The sequence below is a fragment of the Phaenicophaeus curvirostris genome, chromosome Z (genome assembly GCF_032191515.1).
Source record: "Phaenicophaeus curvirostris isolate KB17595 chromosome Z, BPBGC_Pcur_1.0, whole genome shotgun sequence".
In the NCBI taxonomy this organism is placed as follows: domain Eukaryota; kingdom Metazoa; phylum Chordata; class Aves; order Cuculiformes; family Cuculidae; genus Phaenicophaeus; species Phaenicophaeus curvirostris.
In genome coordinates, this window is record NC_091431.1 from 55,584,918 (window position 1) to 55,607,200 (window position 22,283).

The window sequence follows — 22,283 nt, forward strand, 5'->3', positions numbered from 1 at the left end:
ATTAGTTCACTAGGTGCTCAACATTTTATAGGCCTGCACTACTAAGTTCGTCCTAAGAATGCATTGAACTGTAAGGGTTTTTTTGTGAGTCTGTCATCTTACAGGTGTGTTTCACCTGTTTCTGTCAGAATAATAGTTCCATTTCCACTTGTTAAGTTGGAATTGTTCTCTCTTATTTTCTGGGTTTGAATTGTCTGCTTTTACAACTACAAGGAAATGATTAACAACCTCAGTATTAATTTCTGAATTGTTGCATTGTTTTTGTCATATCCATTTGAAAATTACCAAGCTGAAAGACACAGGTGGGCTCTCCTATTTGCTTTTGATAGACACTATTAGATTAACACTTTCTTGCAATGAATGAATGAATGTGCGTCTCTCTTGCCTCTCTCAAAGTAGCACATTGCTGATTTCATCTCTTTATTTCAGTCATGAGAAAATTCTTATAAAAAGAGAAGAATAAAGATGCAGTCTCATGGAAAATATTAAAAGTTTTTTTTCAAAGGCAAATACCAAGTCCTCAGTGCATTCTCCTGTTCACTCTTCATCAGGCAAGTAGACTTCTTTTACTAGGGAGAAAAAGACATGATGTATTCCAAAAGCCTTTCAGCTGAACAAATTTAATGACTTGCCATTAGGAGTATTTTCTATCTCTTTTACTCCCTCTTCTGTATTACTAAGATTCTGTCTGACCAATAAGCTTAGAAAGGGCATTTTTACAGCATAGTCTCTTTAGACTCCAGTAGCCTGCAACAGCATGACATTGTCTGTCTAAATTGTATAGAAGAGAACAGTGGTTATTTGGATCTTTGGCTGACTGCAGAAATATGTTCATGCAACATTTATTTTACCACACATTTTTTCCTTTTTACTAAAACATTCAGTTACTCTTCTTGCTCTGTTCCATTTTAGCCCCTCCTTAAAAAGAACTAAGAATAAATTACTTCAGTTCTGCTCCAAGAAATAACTTTTTTATGATGATGATACAGGTTTATGTGTTTATACTTCCATTTTTTCCAGACCACTTTTTATGTAAATTGGAAATACACTATAAGTATAGCCAGTGCACCAGTATACTAAAATAAAGCCAGGGTAGTTTTGTTTTCTACCCTTAGCAGAGCCAAAGTCTTTGGAATTGAAATTTAGCAGTTATTTTTATAATGTATAAATTGAAATGGATGACATTTATGTTTTATTCATCTGCACACTGTAAAGTAATATATGTTGTAGCAAAATAAACATCACTTGGAATGTAAAAAGGGACCTATTCTAGTACCAGTGCTAGTTCTTCCTTTGAAGTTAAAATGTACATGTGTGAAAAGCATGAATATATCTGAGAGTAGTTTTCTAGCTGATGCAATTTTTACAGGTTTCAGGTGATGTAATTATTGATAAATAAATGTATCAAAAGTAATTAAATACAAGGGCATGACTTTGGTTCATGGCGTCTCTGAACCAGAAGCCACTAAAGTCCAGGAGATTATGCAAGGAAAATATCATCTATGGTCTTGCTGTGTTCTGCTTCTCTGTATCTTGTGTTTGCCACTGTGAAAAAAAAAGATTGGGTCACATGGACTTCTAATCTGATGGTGTCATGACCCTTGTACTTTTAAATTTTGACCACTGTATCAGTTTAGTTATAGGCATGCTTCACCAACCAACCAACAAACAAACAATCAAAATCCCCCAAAGATGTGGATAAATAAGCTTATGCTAACCGTGTTCATATTGGGCACTTATAATCTCTTCCAAGTGTTATCCTAAGATGCAGGATTCAATTAAATGTCAGACTCCAGATTTTAATGAGGTAGCATAAGATGCTACCACAATTTCTTATGGTTCCTACACCACTAGCTAGGGTGACCAGTAACGTGGTCACAGCTCCTTCTCCTTTCAAGGCAAAGTAAAATAACTGGCATAGCTTTCAGTGCTGACTCAGAGCCATTTGTTTTATTTTGCCTTAGAGTAGGAATGTGGAGACAGCCACTACTTAGGAATGTGGAGATGGCCACTACTTGCCTGTCTTAAGCTTTTGTGAATTCTACCCCATTGCTACAACTAAGAGTTCTATGCTGCAAAACAGTTTCTGTTCACTCAATGTGTGTCTACCTCTGCCATAAACACCCTTCCCAGTAGCTTGGATTTCTTTTCTCGTTGTCAGAAACTTTAATGCCATCTCACATGCATGGCTAAATGGTTGGCTGTCAAACCTCATGATGGTAACTATCAATATAACCTCTTTCTGAGCATGTCCCTGTGAAAGTAATTTTGGCTGGCATTTCCTTTGGCTGGTGATAGATATGTTGCTAGATACAGGCCTTGCATACAGACAGGCATGAAGTATTTTAATTAAAGCAGGTCAGACAATTTGAGAAACTTCCATATAGATGCTCTCAATTCCTTAGTTTAGCTAAACTCTATTTCTAGCTGACCTTAGTACATCTCCAATTAAACTGATAGTCCTTATTAATCATGTGTAAATAGATTAATTACCTGAATTTAAATGCATTTATATAAATTAACTACTTGTAACTCCTTCAACCAGTCAATGTGAGGACCAAAGCTGGCTGTGGGTTGGACACAACCCATATTTATCTCAATTAGGATAATGATACAAAAGTAATGGTCAGGCTGTGCTATAAAATGACCTATAAAGTATGCTAGAAAGATATACATCTGCATTTCCATGGCTCAGTTTTGGTTTTTTTGCATAAGATTTGCGTATTTAAGCATCCATCCATGAATAATTTCTGGTCTTTCACCTTGCCTGAACCCTGACCGTAATCCTTTGATCATAGTGCCACTAACGTTTCCAGACTATGAGCCGGTTAGTGATAACTGAAAGAAAGTTTCTGTATGCAGTGGGGAAGCTGGCATGGGTAGATAAACTGCATGGTGAAAAAGATCTTTATTTCAAAATCAAATATATTTTGTGATATAAAAGAAAGGAAATATAAAATAAAGGCTGAAAAAATTGGATTCATGCAGAAAGGCTAAATGGAATTGGATTTGAGTTGTGTTTTTTCTTTGAAAGAAGCATTTTTATTTTTTTTAGAGATTTTCAGACCTGTAAATCTAGAACAGGTTTAATTTCACTCCCAAATCACATGTGTTTATGTATGTTTTTAATCTTTGTAGACATTCTGTCATGCTCAGACATGTAAAAGTTAGGACAAGGTCTTCAAAAAAAGAAAATACATTCTCATCTCTAGCATGTCTGTCTTGAGGGGGAAGCTCATCTGAGCACATTCTGTGGGAGGGAAGAAACAAAAGTGTGAAAATTCTTTTTTGAAGGTACAAAAAAACACCAGGGAAATGAGTGAGTCTTAGTCATCTCCAGAAGGATTTCTATCCTGAGCATTAACTGGTTAGTATTCTAACCTAAGCAGCTACCTTCCCATTCTGGGGGGGACAGAGAACAACCTCTTTGTCCCATAGGCTCTTGATCAGTGGAGGCCACTCCCTTACAGATCTGCCTGCAGAATGGACTATGTAAAAGATCTGTTGAGGAAGCTGAGAAATTGTGTTGACTGCCAAAAAAGTAAATGAGTTGTGCATTTGAGGAAAGCCTGGAGAAAACAGCAGAGCACAGGGCTAGAGAGAGATATGAACATATAAATGTAACATTTGTAATGTGGCCCTAGAGTGTGCAGAGAGGGTTGGAAAAAGGTTTCCAGGTCCTTTTTACAGCAGAGTTTTGATTTCTAACGAAAGGTACAGAGTTTTACTTATTTACTGAGAGAAGGGGACTTCACTTCTCTTCTCTCTCCCTCAAGAATGATTAGGACTGCATTGGAGGAAAAAAATCCAATGCTATTATAAAGGTTTTCTTTTTCTTTGATGATATAATATGTGAGGTTTTGGCTACAACCTCTGTGCAAATGTGGTAATCTCACCTTGAAAATAGGAAACTGGGTATTTATAAAACATTGCAACATTTTTGTCATTAAGTGTATCATCACCTGAGAAGTGGCATTTTAGATAAGTGTTTCAGCATTTATTCATGAAGTTCTAATCATTTTTGTGAGAGATGGAGAAAAGAAATAAATTTTTTCCACTTTTCCATGAGGTGTTAAATCATAAGCTATTTTTCTAGTTTTTAAACTACCTTGTGTTCTACCTGCAGTAGCACTTCTTCACTTTGTTTCTGATCATATTTCCAACTCCTAAGCTACAGAATCCCTGAAGATCCACTAAGAGATGAGTTTCACAAAGAAATAAAAGTGGTTTTGGTTTGGTTTTGTTTCTTTTTTAATCATGCACTGTACAAAGACACGCTGTCTTTGACTTGCTTGTCTACTTCTGGCTTGTTTAAACTCAGCAGAGAATTTGCGTGGTTAACTCCAACCTATGAATCCAAGAAAAGGTATAATGAACTTTTCCCCATTTGCCTCTAATTTATGAAAAATCATTAATTCATCCATACTGTTCTTCACAGCACAGTTTGAACTTAGATGCAAAATGTAGTCGTTTGAGCTAAATTAGAGTGAGTTTTTGACTCAGATGCTACAAGTAACTTCATTCTCTGAAAGCTAATTGCATATTTTTGAGACAAGACAACACAGGGCATTGGGATGCAAAAAGGCCAATGCTTATGCTTAATTAAAGCTATCCTCAAGCTGGCAGAAAGGGGCTGCACCCATAAGGAGGGATGAACAGGGCAGGTGACCCTAAACTAACTAAAAGACTATTCCATCCCATATATGACATACTATACATAAAACTGAGAGATTACGAGTGTCTCATCTCTCTTCTGTGATGGCCAATGTCCACTGAACTCCTAGTCTGTATGATTGCTCTTGATCCCAGATCCATGTTTTCCTCAATTCAGTTCCTGAGTCCAGCTCCCTCCTCGCAGTGGTCCAGTGTCTGGTCTGCAGTATTTATGGTGCAATACAGTCATCAAGAGGTGGGGTCATAATGTCATATATTTGTATACATTTATTTCTTTCTAATTATTTTCATTATAGTACCATCATCATCCTTTAATTAAAGCTGTAGCTTTAGTTTCTAACCCACAAGTCTTTTTCCTCTCATTTTCCTTTCCTCTTTCCCTTGGGGTGGGGAGGAAGGGAGTTGAGTGCACAACTGCATGGCTTTAGCTGCCAAAATTTAGCCAGGCCAGGACTGAACTGTGATGCAAGGACGAATGGTTCTAGCGTCATTCAACTGTGCAGATAAGAGAACTGCCTCTTTGAAGAAACTTGATTTTGAGTGGCAGCTGCTAGCTGCCATTAAAATTTAGAAGTTCTAGGAGCTTATCCTGTTACATAGCTGTAAGCCAGGTATGGAAAGTCTGTTTTGATGTTTCCCAGATAGAAGTTTGCTGTGGAGCAAATGGAAACTGAACAAGCTGGAGGATAAAAATGATTTTTGGAATCTGCATAAAAATAAAAGTCACGACTAGAGGAATATTTTTGAAATCCTTATCATAAAGGCCATTTCCTACTTGTTATATTCTTGTATGTCTTTGCTGATTACTTTTCTTCCTTTCAGTAGGTCTCATTGTTAATACAGAAAGAATGAAAAAAAAAGTAAGAGGAGTCAAAAGTCTTAACTCACAATTGACATTATGACTTAATTGATGTAGTGGAGACTTGTGGAATAACTTGTCTGGCTGGAATATTGCTATAAAAGGAGGGACAGATAAGAGGAAGATCTATGTTGCTCTATAAATCAAAGATATATGTGCTTGGTCTGGGATACAGAACGCAGAATGACTAGGATCTGCTGAAAGTCCATGCACAATATTTAAAGGAGGAAAAGATCAGAGACAGTACTGTGTTGCTGCTGTATGGCACGCCACCCAACTTGGAAGAACAGGGAGACAGTGCTTTCAGACTACATCAAAGCATCGGATACTGCAGTAGGAAGGATTTCCCAGAAATCTTTTGGGGAAAAAATACAGCAAGAAATTAGCTGTCAGATTCCCAATGATTTCTTTTGCAGCTTTTTGGCACAGAAAGCTAAAATATAGGTCGGATAGATATTGTCTAAGTAGGATGATTTCCTTGAGAATGTTAAAATAGAGGGCAGTTTCTTGAAACCAATGAAAAGAAGGGGAAGTTGGAGAACAGCAGAAGCAAACCAATAAACATTGAGAAGCCACACTTAAGATTTAAGTGCTGTGAACAGGTTGATAGATTAAATTTCTCAAATTACAAGCTTAGGAAAAAATAAGGTGTGGTAGTTTAACAAATAGAAACACAAGCAAAGACACAAACTAAGAGTAGGTTTAATGAATGGCAACATGAAAATAAATACATCTATTTATGTTGACCCGAAAATGTCAAACATCAGATACAGATGTTGCACTCTGACCTGATGTTGCACAGGAAAGGATGGCAGAGCCTTAGGTGGGATGGACACATGGTATTTACATTTGGGAACAATTGTACTCTCTGCTTTAAATGTACTTGGCAAAGTTGAAGCCACTTTACTGTGAGCTTTTCTATGTAATTTAGTTGTTTCTGTACCAAGACATGCATATTCATGTACTTTAAATTTAAAGGTCAGAAATATTTATAATGTTTTAAGGAATGTTTTTCTTGGATTTAAGTATGCATTTAATTTGAAATCTGTCTGCCATTTACAGCAGTTAGAGAACAATGTTTCCACTTGGTTGTAATTGCTTCTTTGTATATCGTTGATATTTTTTCTTTTTTTCTTTCTTGTACATAGTAAGGTTTAACTAAAGTTTCCACTCAAGTCGTTTCTTGAAACAATGAGGACTTGTGAAGAGAGTGGCAAAAAAAAAAAAAAAAAAGCCCCAAACTTCTAACTGTATTTTACGTGGTCAAGACAGTGTTAGATTTCTGGTTTTCAATAATATCATCCTATCTTGTTTATAGTATCTAGTTGGAGCATGGGTATGTAAAATTTGAGGAGAAGGAGAGAAAGAAATAAAGAAAAATATTTTTATAGCTTGTTGTAGTTCATGTTTAACATTTCTTTTACTACACAAGAGCCATTCTGAGAGTTTTCCAGTTTTAATGGCAATTTAATGGCCTAGGAAGAAAGAGACATATTCCCAAGATTTTTTATCTGGATTGTTTAAGTGACTACGACACATAAACTGTATGTTTTGTGACAGAAGTAGCATAGTGCAAGGATTTTTAAGCAATCCTTTGTTCCTAAGCTTTTAAATCTAAATACACATAATTACCCATTCAGAAGTTCTAATCAATGCAGATTCTCTTATTTAGCTGGGACAAGATTTTCCTTTGGATTATATGGTATCACATGTTTTCTCACCTTCATGTGTTTTGCTTGAGCTGTGAATTAAATCCCTTCTGGATATAAGCATTGCTGATTTTTATGGCTTCTTTTTAAGTGCTTCATGAAGTCATAGTCACACAAATTATCACATTCTAATTAAATAACATGGGATCTGTGTTTGCATTTCAGAACTCTGTCTCCCACTCATCATAAATATAGCAAAATGTGTATATTTTTGCACAGGCAAATGTATGTGTGTATTTCTATATATGAAAATATGTAAAAATATGACATGCCTCACACATCTGTTTCCAGACTGAGCTCTTAAAAAATAAAGAATTAGGATTCAAGATTAATTTTTTTTTTTTTTTGTATAAAACTGTGGATTCTAGTGGTTGATTTGGCAATCCAATTAAGAAAATCAACCCATGTAGGTCTCTGTTACACTGCCTAGGCTAACAATTGAATGCTAGTTAGTGGAAAAAATAGGCAGGCAGTATTGGTTTTGTAAGATGATGATGTTTTATTGCTTGATATGATGACTGTTCAGAAAGCAGATTTTTTAGCATACTTCTTGTGTAATGATCACTGTAACAGTGGTTTGCAACACAGTGAGACAGAGTTGGATGTTTAAGGAGAAATTTAAAGAAAGAAAACAATCTTATGAATGGTAGAAGAACTCAAAAGACCCCATTGTTCATTGAATACAAAGAATAATCCGGAAATTAACAGGAAAATTTAGACTTATATATACTAAGTTTAGTTTTGTAACTGTACCAGGATGATTTAATCCAGTACTGTGCAACAGCCATCTAATGAATAATGTTAAAGATGTATAATTAAGCTTGTTTACTTTCTATGGATACCTTAATTTGCATTGTATATACTTAGGTTACTAGAGCCAGAAAATAAATTTAGGTCTGTGCCTGATGTAGATTTGCTATCACAATTTCCTATTATTTCACTATCCAGCAATCAAACAATGTAGTTTTTGAAATGTTACTTACAAATATCCTTGCATTTCTTATCTACAGTACTATGGTATTTCAGATTCACCATCATAATAAAGAATCTGCTGGGATAAGCCCATGCCATTTCTTGCATCTGGGAAAAATGCTCGCTTCTGAAATGTCAAGGACACACTGAGTGGCAAGCTCTTTGTCTGCCAGGCACGCCATGCAGCAGGTTTAACCAGCTGGTAAAGTCCTGGCTCAGTGGGCCAGGCCATGCGGTCTGCATGTGATTATAGTGGTGGTGGCTGTGTGCTGAATTTGGCTGGGGTAGAGCCAACTTTCTTCCTAGTAGTGCTGTGGTTTGAGTTTAGAATGAGAATAGTGTTGATAATACACTGGTGGCTTAGTTGTTGCTAAGCAGTCAAGGACTTTTTGGCTTCTTATACTGGCCTGCCAACAAGAAGGTGGGGGTGGGCAGCGCATGGTGTGTTGGGAGGTGACACTGCCGGTACAGCTAACCCCAGCTGGCTAAAGGGATATTCCATATCGTATGATGTCATGCTCAGTACATAAACAAGGGGGAGGCTGGCTGGAGAACCATGGCTTGGAAACTAGCTGGGCATAGATCAGCAGGTGGTGAGCAATTTTGCTGTGCATAACTTGTCTTATTCTATAATAATAACGACAACATCCAACAACAACAATATTCCATCCTATTAATCTGTTTTTATCTCAATCCACAAGTTCTGACTTTTTTTTTCTTTCCTGATTCGTTCCTCATCCCACTGTTAGAGGAGTGAGTGAGCGTCTGAGAGGTTGTTTTAGCTGACTACCCAGTTAATTCACAAGATACTGTAGCCACAGCTTAGATGTGAACATAGTAGTTCAAAAGTAGAAACTTACAGAAATTTCAGCACTGCCACATATATATACACACACACTTCATAGCAATTGTACTAATTTTGTTGCAACTGCATTCTGCTATTTGTATTTATGTCATGTTCCCTGACTTCTTTCATCTTCCCTAATAATTTTTTGAAATCTGCACAGAATTTAGCAGTATCTCTACTGTCATGTTTGGGGAAGAGGTTTAAGCCCTCAATATGGACTTGTTAGGTCTCACCACTTGTGAAGTAATGTCTATACAAATGTCTAAGCCTAAAATGCAGATCCTCAAATCTTATGTTCCCTGCTCATATCCATGGATATTGTAACTCTGATATGGTAACTGAACTTGGTCTCATCTAAAGTATAGACAGAAAGCAATGAAGGACTTTAAGGACAGAGTACCAATTTTCTTCTTCTTTACACCCTTGATTACAGTAATTTGTGTAGCTCCAGAAGAAAGATCCACATCAAAATTGATGAAAAGTACGTCTCATGTCACACAGAGTACTCCCTTGTGAAGTAGAAGTATTCATGGCTCTCTTTAAAAGTGGGCAGGGGGTGAAGCTCAGCCCAGAGCTCTGGGAGTGCTTAGGATTTCTAAATAAAAAGATAACCAGAAAAGATCTCTTATGCTTCGATTTGGGGGGAAGTGTTATCCTTTACGTTGACCCAAAATTCAGGCAAGTTTTTTTGTGGCTGGCAGATGCATTGTCTTTCAGATTAACTCTAGCTTGATTGTTTCATCCTCCTCATGGTTAACTTGGTTGGCTACTAAGTGGCAGATCATATAGTTATTTTTCTTATCATATACTCCATAAGAAGTCTGGGCACATAACTTTTAGTTAAGAAGGATTTTTCAATGCTGAAATTAAGGACCTTGAAGTCCTCTTGCAAATTAACACAGCATGCACTTTCTTGATACTTCCTCTTTCTTCAATAAAAAGCAGGCAATTTGTGGGCCTCTTTTTGATTTAATTTCTGTGATAAATTTGATCTCATGGCTTCTGTGATTATTTTGGTATGCCTTGTGCATGGAATTGTTTTTACTTTCTCCCCACAATTAAAAGTCAAAAAAAAGAAGTCAGGATTCTTAACTAAGAAACAGCAAACTGAGTCCTTGTATGTTTCTCAGCTGCTTTCTTTTCTTCTCCTAGAAAAGAAAAGGGAGAAAAATCCAGGTAAGTAAAAGGAATTTCAACTTTTCCAGGGGCTGCAGTGATAAAGCTGCATTTCTACCTATCCTGTATGCAAAATATATTGCTTGTCCTGGAGTTTATCTTGAGCTAAGAGAAATCTAATCTGCAGCACTGGAGATGATAAAAGTTAAGGTACCATGAAGCCAGTGCTAGCTGTATTTGTAAAAGCTGCAGGCCAACAGGGTATAAAAAGGTAGGAAAATCCAAAATACTAGACTAGACTTTGGACAAATTTCTTCTTGTATTTCTCATTTGCAGTGCTTTTTTTTACCTCTTCTAATACAAACCCCTTTTTTTCCTGTATTAAATAGATTGCTTGTATATTCAGAAAACTGCATTTTAGCTACACTGTAGAAATTCTTGTTTCTCTTTTACATCATATTAACTCCTCTTCTATAAGGAAGTTTTCATCCATTGTCACACTGTAAGCACAATAAAAAATAAATTTGTTCTGTAAGAAAAATCTAGTATTTCTAGTATTTGTATAAAAAAATATATTTTAGAAGTTTTGAACAGCAGCTCAAATTAATTGATTTTTAGATCTAGTCTCCTCCAGTTAAGTTCGCTCAAGGGAAGAATGACATAAACTTTTATTTTGTACACCTTCTCAGCCTAACCTTATGGAATAAAGACCTCTCAAATTCAGATTTGTGCAGCCTGAGGACAGCTCGGTTTCAATCACATCAAGTAATTTCAGAGCAACGCGTTTCTCATTTTCCGTATAATTTAAATAAATTATGTAAGATCATCAAAAGATACAAGTGTATCTTATTTTCTGAAAGCCAAGATCCTTGTCACTAATATTTGTATGTTTAGAGTTCACAAACCAGTGATGAGCAATTTGACCTTGACAGTCATTGGCACATGACAGGAATATAAACTAGGAGATTTCTCTGGAGCAAATATGTTCAAGAGTCCGTCTTGTTTACAAGGTCTTCTAACTATGCATTTCCCTATTAAACAAAATAGTATTAAAATTACAGTCAACAAAGTGGTTGTCTCAATTTAGTTTTAGGTTTGCCATCTTTGATTTTGCTCCATTACTTCCATGGTAAATTTATATCCAAATATGAATTATAAAATGATCATACTTAAAGATTTTATTTCTAGCTTTTTACAAAACTCTTTATCTGTTCCCAACTTTCACCTCTATGAATTTATACTTGCAAACATCTGCCCTTAACATTACAACCGAGCCTTGCATGGCTAGTTTCAAGGGTTTGTCACTTGGCTCACACAGCTGTCTCTCAAGAGTTGTTTGTATGCAGTGTGTCATATGTTTTGACACAGAGCTAAATGCTGAGTTTCAGTGCCTTGCTACGAGTTCAGTCTGGACCTGTTCTTCTGGAAATGCCCTGAAATGATAATAGCATAAATTTGAGTAGCTTGGGGTGCAGGGATTAATTTTTAAAAACTTGAACTACAAAAAATAGGAAATACATGTAGCAAATGTGAACAGAAGGAGAAAAATTATAACGGGTTTTAGAAATGCTTGGAATGTAAAGACGTTACAGTACTGAGGCACGGGTGAATCTTAGTGCTGCATTTAAAAGAAACAAAAACCAGCATACAGAAGAACATAATGATTTACTCTGTAAAGTCACAATGTGAATGCAGGGTACAGATGGCAGGTGGAAAGCAAACAATTACTGATGCCTTGTAGTAGTTAAAACATTTTTAAAGGTGATAGCATATGCTGACTTTTTTACAGAGAACATGCTATTTTTTAATTAAGGTATCAAATATAAATGCTGTGTGCTAGAACTGTATCAGTAAATTCTAACAAATGTAGATATAATAGAAAGAAAAGAAAAAGTGGGTCTGTTATTCTGAAATGCTCTTATAGCTTTCCTTTATTCAAATGAGTATATGAAGAAATGGGGAAAGTGTGAACACTTCCAGAAAAAGATTTCAAAAGTTGTTTAAGCAATATTCCATCTCTGTTATGATATTTTCTCAAGTGATTCTTGGATTGCATGCAGAACTGCAGAAAGAAGCAGAGGGCCGGTCTCATCACATGATGAGAAAATAGTATAAGAATGTGAGGGGTTTATGCTTCCAGAACAAAAGAATCCTTTTCAGTGACATAGGCCTTATTTGAACCTCAAATGAAAGCAAGATATTGTACTATTGTACTAACTCTTCGATGTTGACTTATATCGGAGGTTTTAAATTCACAAGTGAGTGAAGGCAGAGAATTCTGAAGGAGCACCTTTAAAAATAAGGCGTTCCCTTAGGTAATTATTGTATCTCTGAAGAAAAGTGGAGTTAGAAATTTTTTATTAAATAGGAAATTTGAAAGGACAGAATAAATAGCACTATTATTGTTAGAAACAGTAAAGAAGAAGAAGGACATGCTTCTATAAAAATATTTTTTTTTTGTTGTACAACTAGTAGAAAACAGAAGAATAGGAATATATATTTTGCAGTTTTTTAGAACTTGAAAGAAAGCTGAGATGGTGAAACACTAAGATAGATATAATCCTAGAAAAGAAAAGACATTCTACAAACTGTAAAATTGAAGTTCTTCCCAAATGAGGAAAATGAAAACATAAAATCTGAGAAGTTACATATAAAAATACAACGAGGAAGACCAAAAAAGGGCAGTTGGAACAATAGCATGAAGGTATAAAAATCTGCTAAGAAACATCTTCCAGATCATGAAGTCAGCAAGAGAGATTGGAGTGATACAACTAGGATTAGAGGAGCATTTGGCAAATTCTTGGTATGGGAGATCTGGAGAAACCTCTTAGAAGACAGGTTTTTTTTCCTTTAGGAGACATTAAATTATCTGCCTCAGATTTAGGTAATAGAAGAGCTTATTAAATAAACAGATAAAGTAGACAGGAATAATTGACAGAGCAGTTATGAAGGAGCCCAGAAATTAAATAGATGAATTACTAGCTCTGAAATGTGAACTTGCCAGGAAGCAGAGCTTTGTGCTGTTCTATATACTAAAAAAGATATAGAAAAAAAAGTTTTGTGATACTAAGCTATTCATGGCATTAAAGACAACTCTGTAAAATTGCAAATCTGTGGAATGTGATAAAACAGCAGATGAAATCTAAAATGAAATGCAAAGTGATGCACATTGTGGGAGGGGGGCAGGTTTAAACTTGCATGATGGGCTCAGACTGAATATTGCTGTGTAGAAATGAGGTCTTTAGGCAAAGTAAACAGTTGTATGAATATGTAAGCTTGATCATCAGAGGTCAAGGAAGAAGCTGAAATGTTAGAGGAAGTGTGTGGAAAACAGCAGGAAACAAAGCAGAAACTGTGATGCTGGTATATACGTATATGTGTACCTCCCATATGAGGACAGGCTGAGGAAGTGGGCGTTGTTCAGCTTGGAGAAGAGAAGGCTCCAAGGAGACCTTATAGAGACCTTCCAGTATCTGAGGGAGCTGGGGAGGGACTCTTTGCAAAGGCTTGTAGTGATAGGACTAGGGGCAATGGGTATAAACTAGAGAGAAGCAGATTTAGACTAGACATTAGGAGGAAATTCTCCATGATGAGAGTGGTGAGACAGGCTGCCCAGAGAAGCTGTGGCTGCCCCATCCCTGGAGGTGTTCAAGGCCAGGTTGGATGAGGCCTTGAACAGCCTCATCTAGTGGGACATGTCCCTGCCCTTGGCAAGAGGGTGTGGAAATAGATGATCTTTAGGGTCCCTTCCAACTCAAACTATACTATGATTCTGTTTTTCTATGTGCCAGGATCACCTGTGTGTTGAGATGGGTCTGGTCAGACTTGGAATGTACCCATTTTTGTTAAATAAACTTATCCATTCAGTGCTATGAGGATATGGGCATACGTGAGAACTTGCAATTCTATTTTAAGTCAGTTCCTCTGTTAACTAGCAAGCATCTTCAGAGCAGCCATTCTGCAGCAGGCAGGAACCAGGGGCCAGCAGTACCCGACCTCAGCATTGTGTGTTGCATCAGGAGTCACATCGTGTTCTCTTGCACATGAAATATTCAGTCTTTGAAGGAAGGAAGCCTCTCCAGATACAGTGGGATGGAGCGGGTTCAGGACTGATGCCGGATGAGAAATCATTAGACTGATCAGGCCAGGTTAGGCTGTGAAGGAGACGCCCGAGGGAGAAGGGCAGGTGTCCCTCCAGGTGCGATGCCCTCAAGAGCAGCTGCGCTCCTCTTGGTAGGGCACCCTGCAGGGCCAGGTTCCTCCTCTCCTGCACACTGCCCATGGGAGGCTCTGCTGCAGGGACTTGGGAGCCAGGGCAGCCAGGCTGGGGAGGGGATCCTGCCCTGCTGCTCGAGTCCCTGCCTGGGGCTGTGTCCAGTTCGGGAATCCTCAGCATAAGAAGGATATAGAGCTGTTGGAATGCATCCAGAGGAGGCTACAAAGATGATCGGAGGGCTGGAGCTCCTCCCATATGAGGACAGCCTGAGAGAGTTGGGGTTTTTCAGCCTGGAGAAAAGAAGGCTCCACAGAGACTTTATAGCAACCTTCCAGTACCTGAAATGGGCTACGGCAAAGCTGTGGAGGGGCTGTTTACAAGGGCTTGTGGTGACAGGACTAGGGGCAATGGGTATAAACTGGAGAGGGGCAGATTTAGACTAGACGTTACAAGAAAATTCTCCATTATGAGAGCAGTGAGGCACTGGCACAGGTTGCCCAGGGAGCTGTGGCTGCCCCATCCCTGGAGGTGTTCAAGGCCAGGTTGGATGAGGCCTTGGGCAGCCTGATCTTGTGGGACATGTCCCTGCCCATGGCAGGGGGATTGGAACTGGATGGGATTTAAGGTCCCTTCCAACCCAAACTGTTCTATGATTCTATGTTCTGTTTCCTCTGTGTGTGGTACACCTGCTACATGCTGGTTCTAAGGCTAAATTTAATGTTTTTGGATGCAGGCTGGCAGGTCTTGGTGCCAGACAATGTCTAATTTGTCAGGCCAGACACACACTGATGTAAGCCTGTATCAAACATGCCTTCAGAATGAAAAGGACTTTCCTAACAATGAAACGTGATGTTGTTTTAGTTAAAAGTCTATTTAAGCAGAAGTTGGCTACATTATCAGAAGATTTGATACATAATACAAATCTCATTTCCTCTCTGCCAGAAGAGGCATAGGGATAGAGAAAAAACAGTTAGTGATTTATTCATTCCAATGTTTTCCACCTTCCTTTGATCTGTTTTTAGCATGAGAAAAAGACTGAAGAGAAAATGGTTTTACTTTTTTTTTTTTGAATAGAGGAAAAATGTTACTTGATTGTAAAATAAGATGAGACTTTTCTCGCTGTGTTAAAGGTGAGCATGCACTTCTTTACTCATGGTCACGCTTAGGAGTTGGCCTGCTATATGTCATAGGGCTGCACATACTTTGGAGAAGACTGAACTCATTTTGTTCAGTCTTGATACAATCCCTAGGACTGAGTCAGCCCAAGTCCCTGGCTATGAATCCTCAGTGCTGACTCAGAAAAGTCACGAACAGAATACTAGGAGTTGGTCTGTAAGTTTAAAATGTAGTTATCAAATATACAGTCATAAGGAAAATACATTTAGTGGAAACATTCTTACCTGAAATTGCCTTTTCATGCCACCTCCCCAGACTCAATGCCTGACTGAGTTCACTAGCTTTCATATCTCTGTCTTTCTCTTCTAAAGTATTTTTCTGGAATAAGTGTCGGGCTCTTACTTCTGGATGGATGGAAGATATTTAAAAAAAAAAAAAAGAAAAAAGAAAAGAGAGACTAAGTGAACTTTAGTGTCCCTCTAGAGGTCGTGCTGTACTCTACTAAAATTATATTTCCTATATCTAGAAAAACAGGATTTGTAAAATCCGAAGAAAGAAATGGATAATCTAGCAATAGGAATATCTTTGCACTCCTCTATGCTTTAAAAATGGCTACAGTAGTTTTACTTCATTTTTTTTAAACCCAGCATCCTGCTGACAAATCTTTATTATCTGATAACACAGCTGTGATTAATCACATTTCCAGTCGTGAATCCTCAGAACTGTCTAATATCAATACTTGCATTGTATGAATACAGTAATACACCTTCTTAAAGATCTTCTGAAAATAGAAAGCTTCTCCTTCTTGCATAGGCTGCAAAAAAAATCCTGAAAAGTTGTTCTTACAACCTGCATTTCAATTGTTGGAGAAAATATATAGGAAAGTAATTTTCCAGTATTGATTAATTTTTGTTCATTAAATGAAGGGCTGACAGTAAAAATATTCATGTTAGCTGACTGCTGGATTAGGGATTAATAGTTGTAGAAGCATTATTGTTTAAATTAATAATAGTAAATACTACTTACCTTTGAAAAACTAAAGAAAATTGGCTCAAAATGTATTTTTCTGCAAGTATGACAAGTTCATGTTTGTTCTACTGAAATTAAATTTGATGTTACCTGGATCAATGTCAAAATTTTCATTTTCTCCACTGGAGAGATATATAGATCATAGATGCTAAGAGAAGAGGTTATTGTATGGACAGGAATTTTTAAAAAATCACTAAAATACAAAACATTTATGAAGTCTACTTGCCACGTTTAAGTGCTATTTTTATGTACTGTTTGAAGAGGTTAGCATAGTATGCGATACATTTCTCAAGGGAACTTCCTTGTATTTTTGAAACACTGGTTTTTGTAGTAGTGTTTTTAAAACTTTGGAGAATATAAGGAAAGTAGAAATGGTTAGCTTTTCAGTGTATTAATACAAGTACGTTTTCTCTTTCTCTATTTTTTTTTTTTTGACTACTGTAACATTGACTTTTTTTTGGTATAACATTCACAGTTTTGGTTGCTCTGCATTTAGCCAATTGTAAAGAACGTGGAATGTTCACATTCATGCTAATTATGCTCTTTTAAAAGCAGTGTAAAAGTATTTAATCAGATGTGTTGCATACATTTTGTTAGATATGACATTCTATATACGTGCCACTGCTCCAGAATGAAGTACAATAACTGAGATTTTGTCAGGGTCACCTGGTTTTCAGTATCAGCTTCTGGATAGTTCTTGTCTGTAGAACAATTGAAATAATTTGCTTTAAACTTTACCCCACAGTTTATTATTTAAATTGCTCTCTCTCTGTTCTGAAGAAATCCATGGTTCTGAAAAATGCCTACAACGTGAATCGGAATAGGTACAAAATATATCATATTGAATGAAAGGAAGTAAAGACAAGTTTACAAGTTTAAAGACAAGACTGTTTCCTAGGTTATACTTTACCAGATGGTTAAAGAAATAAATGCCCAGTAGCATGATGATAGGAATACATTTGGTCTTGAATATTCAAGTATTTATTTGCACAGGTCTCTCTTAATGATAGACAACTCATATCTCAGTAACAGCCTGTCCATCCGAGTTGTTTTTCCTTACATAATAACTAGAGAAATAGTGTCTCACTTAGCATAGAATCATAGAATCATAGAATCATAGAATCATAGAATCATAGAATCATAGAATCATAGAATCATGGAATCATAGAATCATAGAATCATAGAATGGTTTGGGTTGGAAGGGACCTTAAAGGTCAACTAATTCTAGCTCTCCTGTCATGGAGATATACACCTCCCACTAGATTAAGCTGCCTAAGGACCCATCCAACATAGCCTTGAACATCTCCAGGGACAGAGCAGCCACAGCTTCCCTGGGCAACATTTGCCAATGCCTCACCATACTCATCAAGAAGAATTTCTCCTTATGTCTAGTCTGAATCTTCCTCTCTCTAATTAATAGCCATTCCCCTTAGACCTATCACTACATGCCTTTGTATTCATGGAAGGCATGAATAAAAATTGAGCATATACTCTGGAAGAAAGTGAGTCTAAATGCAATCTTATTTTGAAACCCCTTTCCTCCTCATGCTCTTGCCTTTCGTGTGTGTGCCAGTTGTCTAGGTCTCTCAGCCTGTTGCTTTTCGCAATTTCATCAAGGTACCTTAGCAGATTCAGTGGAGTGTCTTTGCTCTTCTGTTTCAGCTTTTTTCTTTTGTATGCTTTTGTGATGGGGAAGAACAGTGTCCCTGAAGAGCAACTCCAATTGAAATTAAACAAGCCAATAGTGTCCCAGAATCAGTCCTGGCCACAGAATGAGTCATACACTGCAGAAAGAAGCTCAGGCTTTTCGGAAATTTATCCTCAGTTATTGTGAAGTGATTGTGCTTTACTCGTCTCTGAGATTAAAATCTGTAAACAATATACTTTTTCAGGGAAGGGCCAAGTGTCTTACAGCACATCTGAGAGACAGGCAGATCATTCAAGAGATCTCTAATCCTGCCTGATGATGTGCTTTTTCCCTTATCTTTTTAATTGACAGATTTTGGCAACTTTATCAGCACAGAACTGCTCAGAAATAGAGACATGTCAGAGATAAGCAGTATGAGGTCTTCATCTCACTCATGCATTTGGATGTTGAGCAGCAAAAGGGAGTAAGCCATATCTTAAGTCCTTGTTACACCTTGTTTAGAGATTTTAGGCAGTGATTGGCAACCTGATTCACTGTTGAAAATCTTGCTAGATCATGAATGTTCCCAAAAGATAAAGTGTAACATTTGTACTGTTGTCAATCAAAAAGGAGAAAAAAATCCTTAAGCCTAGAGCTGTATTTTCTTAAGCACAGAAGTGATGCAGAGACAGCTTTTCCTTTAGAGTCAGATTTAGTAAAATAAGTAGTACTGTAGTCTTGCTAGCAGCCAGCCGTCTGCTCCTCAAAATCACTTCATTCTGAATTCCTGTATTGAAAAACACTTGCTCAAGTTTTAGATACTACTTAAGGTAAACACACTTAACTATATATTTAAGGGTGGTGAAGCACAATATATGCAGGGTATTAACTCCTCATGGAAGATGATGCCTTCACCTTACTTTCTATTTGTTAAATGCCCGGTAGAGAATTGATGGGCAGCTGTTTTACACAAATATTAGACACTACGGGTTATTTATGGATAAGTGATAAATATTAAACAAAAGTAAGAGCTTCCTGGCTAGTTCAGTGTATGCCTGTGAAAACTTTAGGGAATGTTTTTAAAAAAATAAATAGCATTAAGGGAACGTAGGCTATCTGGCAGAAAGATAGGAAGTCCATCAACTATCGTGCAGTGTTTCACAGCTCTTTTTAAAGAGAATATGCTGCTTCTATGAAAAGACAAATACATACAGACAAACAACCAACAATAATATCTTACATACAACAACTTCTCTTACTTCTTAAATCTTCTGCTTCACACTGGAACCTGCTCAGATCTTTCTTTTTTGTTATTAATTTTTCCTCTTTTTCTGATTTTTTTTTTCTAAACTTTTTATAAACTGCTTGAAGTCCATGATGAATACCTTCTGTTTGCACTATGTCTTTGGCTAATAGTTTGGTCATATCAGTCATGTTCAACAGGAATGATGTTCATAGTTCTTTGAATGAAAAATTAGGAAGCTTTAAAGTTTGAAAGTAAGGCATCTGTCTGTATGACTCATGTCCATATTATAACTGCACCAGGCCTGCCCCTGGAAGCACCTCTGGGCTAGTTCCTTCAGGTCTCCTCTTGTGATGTCATGTGAGATTCTAGGTTTTATGTCTCAGAAAAATAGCTGTCGGAATTGTCTTGAGTCTCTTTGATCAAAGGTACGTTGGACAAGAAGCAATCCTTTGAACTTCATTGTAGTGATGCATAAACTCTTTTATTCTGTATGAGCTCTGCTGTCCTGCTTTCTGGCTGTGGTATGTTTTGTACATTATATATATTCATACAAAGATGATTGCAAGTGTTTAAGTCAGAAAGTCTCTTCATATATGAAAGAAACAATTGACCTCCATTTAATGTGCTACTACTACTTTCTTTAGTTTAAGCCATGAACTTGCATCTTGGTTTCGTACAAAGTCTCAGATATTTCATGTGACTTCTGTGAATTTTGTCTAAATGCATTAACTAGTTTAATTAACAATCTATATTTTTCACTTGAGTGTATTTTGAGCATTGCTGGAATGGATGAAGCATTGCTTTGTTTATATGTATCTATTTATTCTTGTAGCTATTTTAAACAGAAAACATAGCAGATACTCTTGTGGATACTAGTTTCTATGTAAAGATGACAGTAAAGGATTTGTCACTGAAAATTCTATTTTCTTTCCATAAAACTTAGATAAATATGGCTTTAATATATACCTAATATATATTCACATACATTAGGTATAGTATATGAGTAGCATATGAATAGTTTATAACAAGATTTTTTTTCTAGGAATACAAAATCTCTTAAGGAAATACTGTAACAATATCCCACAAATTGATTAAGATCTTGTGGGTTTTGCTCAATGCAGTCTCCACTGTTCATCTCTGTTCTACCAAATCTACTGACATGATCTTTGGTTTCTCGCATAAAAACTCTAGGAGCTATATGCAGAAAAAATACACAAATTCCTTTTGCTTCTTTCAGTGGATCCCAGGAAATAGTGGAATAAGATCTTTCTTTCCCCATACATTCTCTTTAGGTGTTCGATCAGTCCTGACATTTTCCCTATCCGCTTCCCACAGCACACACATCATGGATTTCTGTGCAGGCCTTTCACAGCTGGTGTACCCTGTGAAAATCTCCCCTGGTAGCCAGGATAGGCACGGATGGCAGTGGAGCAAACTGAACCAGAGCTCCTAAGGGTTAGGGTTCCTCCTTCTCCTCACTCTCTGCCTCCACTGAACAGGGGCTGATGGTAATGCCCATGAGACTGGGAGAGGCTGGCACCTTGTACACCTCTGGCAGCCTGGCCATATCGTCATTCTAGGTGGAAGGATGACAACATTCCAAACCATCAGTCTCCAGTTTACTCAAATCAATATCTTCTTCCACTAGACTGTCCTGGTCTCTGAGCTTTCAGACGACTACTTCGTCTCACAAGCCCAGTGGGCTTGTTTGTGTGGGCACTGACACAAATGTATAATCTGCTATGGCCAGTCCATAGCATAGGTTACAGTAGGAGGGTATTCATAAGGTGGACAGAACCACCCTCAGCTGCCAGCCTAGGCTCAGCTATACACCCATGGGCACACATTCTGAGGAATGATGCAAAATCAATGCTTGAATTTGTTTCACCTTTGAGTGGTTGGTGAAGGCAACTGACAGGGAGGAAACACCTGTAACTGTCACACTGGGGCAGAGGCTAACTTGGTTACTCTGAAGGGCATCTAGTAGGTCCATAAGGCGGTGTAGCTTTCACAGCTTAAGCTGCAAATCAGATCCTCTATTTTATTGTGGTAAAAATGCCAACAGTATTTGTATAGATTATATCTAAAAATGAAAAAAAATTAGCTCTTTCCTCAACAGCTGGCTTTTCTTCACTGCTACTGGATGCGGCCTTTAAATAATTAAATACTTAAGTAATCAACATATATTTATTATTTATCTGAAGGAAGTGGCAGGGTTTTAGAACACAAATCAAAAGAGCAAGTAGTGTGCTTGTTCATGCATTGAGATGAGTGGGTTTCTTGGGAAGGAAAACTAGGCTTTTAAATCTGTCACAGGTCATGATGTTCTCCTGCGGGGGCAAGGAATTGCATGGGTATATGTATATATCTGTGTGAATATATTTGGCTCTTAGTATTATACTGACATTTCAGAGTTCATTTTATGTTTTGGCAGAGGTGGGCTTAGGAGATTCTCAAAAACTTAGTCATTTTAAACCAGTATTTTATGCTAGCAAAACTATGCTAGTGTGGATGTTGCCTAACCTAGGAAAATATTTCTAGCACTCACATGAGTTGCATCGATAGTGTGCGTACCCATAAGGGAAATAAGCCTTATGTGTAATTTTGCTGGTATGATTGATTCTGTATTAGGAGATTTTACTAGAACAGCTCTGTTGGTCAGAAATTGTGCCTTACCTCGTCTTTGGCTGACAGAGCTAAGGAAAATAATGTGTGCAAAGATGTATCCGGCCCAAATGAGAATATAAATCTTTCAGCTGCCTGATCATGGAGCATATGAATTTCCCTTTAACTCTACTTTTCCATGATTACTTCTATGCACTTATCCAGAGGCTGATGAATGCTGCTTTTCAGAGCTGCCGTGCCATGCCAT

At 37.3% G+C, this 22,283-nt stretch overlaps 1 protein-coding gene across 2 annotated transcripts in view; it reads left to right on the forward strand.

The window, feature by feature from the left end:
- The window catches only part of PDE4D (phosphodiesterase 4D), a 600,157-nt gene that overhangs the window by 74,856 nt on the left and 503,018 nt on the right, over positions 1-22,283 (forward strand). The gene's annotated exons all lie outside the window — the stretch shown is intronic.